Below are 5,343 nucleotides of genomic sequence, written 5' to 3' on the forward strand. Positions count from 1 at the left end.
ATTTTGAGATTGAAGATTATTACCCATGTAATTTAACTGCTCGTTCTCCATGTTGTGGCCATAGGATGGGTATTCTGAGTTGCTTGATCCACCTTTACTTGCTTCGCATTGCATTATTGGGTGAACCTGTGAAGAACCAAGAAAACCATCAATTTTTCTGCTCAAAAGTTCTACCTGATTAGAGAGCATGGTAACCGAATTGACGTTAAAAACGCCGGATGTTTTCGTTGGTTTTGTCCTTATAACTTGCCACTGATAATTATTCAGTGACATCTCTTCTATAAATTCATAAGCATCCTCAGGTGTCTTATTATTGATAGTTCCACCAGCGACTGCGTAAATCATCTGTCGAGTCGAAGGATTCAGGCCATTATAAAACGTTTAAACTTGTAGCCAAAATGGTAACCCATGGTGAGGGCACCTTCTCAATAGATCCTTGTATCTCTCTCATGCATCGTATAGTGTTTCTAAATTCATCTGCACAAAAGAGGAGATATTATTACATAATTTGGTTGTTTTGGCCGACGGAAAATATTTTAATAAAAACTTTTCGGTCATTTGTTCCCAAGTAGTTATTGACCTTTGTGGTAATGAATTCAACCGTTGTTTAGCCTTATTCCTCAACAAAAAGGGAAACAACCGAAGGCAAATGGCATCATCAGAAATGCCATTAATTTTAAAAAGTGTCGCAAAACTCTAAGAAATTTGCCAAGTGAGCATTGGGATCCTCGTCCTGCAAACCATCTAACTGAACAAACTGTTGGATCATTTGAATGGTGTTAGGTTTCATTTCAAAATTATTTGCAGCAACAGCAGGCCTAACTATGCTCAATTTAGTTCCTGTTACAGAAGGTTTAGCATAATCATACATAGTTCATGGAGTAGGATTCTGATTAGCAGCAATTGTAGGAGGTAGCGGATTTTCTTGGTTTTCAGCCATCTCCTCGGTTGTGGTTGTAGTATCGTCCTCTTGCTCTTCCTCTGTGTATCATAAGCTTTGCCTTATTTCTCTTCGGTTTCTGTGAACTGTGCGATTGATCTTACTATCAAACAGTAATGGTCCCGACGGGTTTCTTCTAGTCATACACTATAAAAACCTACCAGGAACAAATAAAAGAAAAATTAGAAAAGAAAATAAAAATTTAAATTACAAATAAAGTAGAATGCTAAAGTAATAAAAATCGAGCATTCCTAATATCCTAGTTCCCCGGAAACGATGAAAAAAACTTGATACGTGATATTCGCAACAGGTTTTAAAGATTTATAATTAATCATTCTTGAAACTAACTATTATCACGATGAAGGCAAGTGTACCTATCGAACAGTAGTATAGCTTTAGCAAGACCGGATTGTCAAAGCCAAAGGAACCAAGAGTACAAGTAATTACTTTATTTTTATTATCTAACCTAAAAATTAAGGGATTTGTTTATCTAGACTAATTAACTAAACTAAGGGTGCATAGAGAGAAAATTGGGAAAAAGATTTTGGGAAAACTCGATTGATTAAGACAATACCCAAGGAAAAATCCACCTAGACTTCACTTGTTATTTGACTTTGAATCAGACGATTTATTCATTTGACTTGATCCGTAGAAATCCCTAAGTTATATTATTATCTCTCTCAAGACTAATAACGTCTGACCCTAGGTTGATTAATTGAAATCTCTTTCTAATTAACGCCCTAATGTTGTATTAACTCAATCTATGGATCCCCTTATTAGGTTTCACCCTAATCCAAAAAAATCTTATCACCCTATCTCTAGGCGTGCAATTGACTCTGCTTAATTACGACAAATTTACTCTTAGACAGGATCTATTCCTCCCGTGAATAAGAGCATTAACTTGAATCAATATCTTGGAATATTAAAACAAGAATTAAGTACACATAAATAAGAACAAGTCAAATATTTATCATACAATTCAGATAATAATAACAAGATCCATCTTAGGTTTCATTCCCCTTACGTATTTAGGGGGTTTAGTTCATAATTATACATGAAAACATCTCAGAAGAATAATGAATACGAAACGTAAAGAAAACCCAAAACCCCTGAATGGAAATTAAAGGGAGATCTTCAGTCTTGACAATGAATTTGGCTTTTAAGATGGACCAATCGGCTTCCCTTAGTAATTCATTGCCTCCTACTCCATGTATCTCCTCTAAGTGCCTCTTCCGGTGTTTAAATAGGCATTATAATGCCTAAGAGCCCTCAAAAGTGGCCTTTTCCTAATAGGACTATACTTAGGCTCAGCAAAGACACGACCGTGTGTGATTACTCCAGCCCATGGTCAAGGCTGTTGAATAGGCACGGGTGTGTAGTCTACCCGTGTAAGTCGTGCTCCGATCCTGCCAAATAGACACCGCCGTGTGCCACGCATGTGTAAGGAAGTCCAGACTGTGTTAATTTCCCACGTAGGTCCATTTTCTTCATTTTCAGCCCGTTTCTCACTCTTTTTATTCTCTTATGCTCACCTGAATATAAAACATGAAATTAAAGAATTAGGAGCATCAAATTCACTAAATCTAAGGAGAAATCATCCATAAATGTGCTAAGCATAGGATAAAAAAATGTATAAATTACGGTTTATCATATGGTTTGGCTGGTGAAACACCATGCAACCTTGGATTGCATTGCAAAGCGAATGGTGTTAAAAACGGTGGAGGATAAGGAGGTGGTGGTGATTTGTGTACACCGAAATTATCTATCGAATGTGATTTCGGCATTAAGGGCTGAGAAGTTGGTACGAAAGGGATGCGAAGCCCATTTGGGTTATATTAGCGATACGGAGGCTAAGAGCCCTACTATTAAGGAGTTGAGAACAATTAGGGAATTTCCTGATGTTTTTCCCAAGGAGCTGCCAGGGTTGCTGCCCAACAGAGAAGTGGAATTTGGAATCGAGTTGTTACATGGTACAGCTCCGGTATCCATCGCCCCTTATCGGATGGCACCAAAGGAGTTGGTAGAACTTAAGGCAGAGATTCAGGAATTGTTGGATTGAGGATTCATCCGACCAAGTGTGTCTCCATGGGGAGCACCGGTGTTATTCGTAAAGAAGAAAGATGGGACGTTACTAAGTACATCGACTACCAGTAGTTGAATAAGTTAACTATTAAAAACAAGTACCATCTGCCGAGAATCGATGATCTTTTTGATCAGTTTAGGGGAGACTCTATTTTCTCGAAGATTGATCTGCTTTCGGGGTATGACCAATTGAAGGTTAAGGAGGCGGATGTTTATAAGACAGCTTTTAGAACTCGTTATAGGCACTACGAGTTCTTGGTGATACCATTCGGGCTGACGAATGCACCTGCCGCTTTCATGGATATCATGAATCGGGTCTTCCAACTCTACCTAGATCGATTCGTGGTGGTTTTTATAGATGACATCTTGGTGTACTTAAGAAATGAGGATGAGCATGATGCACACTTAAGGATTGTGTTGCAGATTTTGAGGGAGAAGCAACTGTTTGCAAAATTCAGTAAGTGTGAATTTTGGCTAAGGGAGGTTACTTTTATAGGACATGTGGTGTCAGCTGAGGTGATTAAGGTGGATCCCTAGAAAATTGAAGCAATGTTAGACTGGAAAACACCTAAGTCAGCATCGGAAATCTGAAGTTTTTTGGGCTTAATAGGGTACTATAGGCGGTTTGTTGAGGGCTTTTCATTAATTGCTACACCTTTAACTAAGTTGTTGAGGAAGGGGGTACCATTTGATTGGACGGACAAGTAGCAAGAGAGTTTTGGAAAGCTTAAGAAGGTTTTAACTGAGGCCCCTATGTTGATTCAGCCAGAGCCTGGGAAGGAGTTTACGGTTTATAGTGACGCGTTGTATGTGGGCTTGGGCAGTGTATTGATGCAGGAAGGAAAGGTGGTTTCATATGCATGACGTCAACTTAAGACTCACGAGGTGAATTACCCAACCCATGACTTGGAACTAGTTGTGGTAGTTTTCGTGCTAAAAATATGGAGGCATTATTTATACAGAAAGAAGTGCATAATTTATTCGGACCATAAGAGTTTGAAGTACCTCCTCACCCAAAAAGAGATAAACCTTAGGCAGCGTAGGTGGATGGAATTATTGAAGGATTGTGATTGTACGATTGAATACCACCCTGGAAAAGTAAATATGGTAGCCGACACGTTGAGTCATAGGGTTAAGTTGGACTTGAGGGCTATGCTTGCCCGTTTAAGCTTGTTGGATGATGGTAGCCTGTTAGCTGAGCTTCAAGTAAAACCGGCGTGGGTCGAGCAGATAAAGAGTAAGCAGTTAGTGGATGAGACTTTGGGTGCTCGTTTTAGATAAGTAGAAAATGCGGAGACGTCAGACTTTGGAATGAATAGTGAAGGGGTGTGGTGTTTCTGTGGGAGAATGTGTATACTGAAGGACAATGATCTAAGGCAGTCTATTTTGCGAGAAGCGCATAGCAGTCTCTATGCTATACATCTTGGGGGAAACAAGATGTATCAGAATTTGCGTGAGCTTTATTGGTGGCCTGGATTTAAGCGCGAGGTTATGGAGTTCGTAGGTAAATGCTTGATTTGTCAAAAGGTGAAGTCGGAACATCAGTTGCCTTCAGGATTGCTTCAGCCAGTAAAGATTCCACTTTGGAAGTGGGAAAGGGTTACTATGGACTTTGTTAGTGGGCTACCCTTGACGCCTTCTAAGAAAGACTCAATATGGGTTATAGTGGATCGATTAACCAATCTGCCCATTTTGTACCGTTCCGCACCGATTACTCGTTACAAAAGCTGGCTAGGTTGTATGTGGCGGTGATTGTGAGATTGCATGGAGTGCCAGTTTCCATAATATCTGATAGGGACCCACATTTCACTTCACGATTTGGTAAGAAGTTGCGCGAGGCGTTAGGTACTAGGTTGAACTTCAGTATAGCATTCCACCCTCAAACTGATGGACAGTCGGAAACGGTGATCCAAGTTTTGGGAGATATGTTGAGGGGATGTGTAATTGAGTTCCAAGGTAGCTGGGAAGACTATTTGCCATTAGCCAAATTTGCGTACAATAATAGTTATCAAGCAAGTATTTGGATGGCTCCGTATGAAGCACTGTATGGGCAAAGGTGTCGAACTCCAGAATGTTGGACGAAATTGGGCGAACGAAGAGTTTTGGGTCCTGAGTTAGTAGCAGATACTAAGGGTAAGGTAAAATTGATTCAGGATCAGTTGAAGGAGGCCCGGATAGGCAGAAGTTGTATGCTAACCTTAAGAGTCGAGAGATTGAGTATTTAGTGGGGGACTTAGTTTTTCTTAAGGTCTCTCCGTGGAAGAATGTAACGCCCCTGTACCCGAGACCATCGCTGGAGTCGAGCACGAAGTGTTACTAAA

General features: G+C 40.0%; 1 non-coding gene across 1 annotated transcript; it reads left to right on the top strand.

Annotated features, from left to right (window-relative positions):
• The first annotated feature begins 403 nt into the window (after positions 1–403).
• On the top strand, positions 404–510 carry LOC121231164 (small nucleolar RNA R71). The gene has a single exon (XR_005929231.1). It is a non-coding gene; the product is annotated as a small nucleolar RNA R71 (small nucleolar RNA).
• The last annotated feature ends 4,833 nt before the right edge of the window (positions 511–5,343 follow it).

The sequence above is a fragment of the Gossypium hirsutum genome, chromosome A06 (assembly GCF_007990345.1).
Source record: "Gossypium hirsutum isolate 1008001.06 chromosome A06, Gossypium_hirsutum_v2.1, whole genome shotgun sequence".
NCBI classification, from domain to species: Eukaryota; Viridiplantae; Streptophyta; class Magnoliopsida; order Malvales; family Malvaceae; genus Gossypium; species Gossypium hirsutum.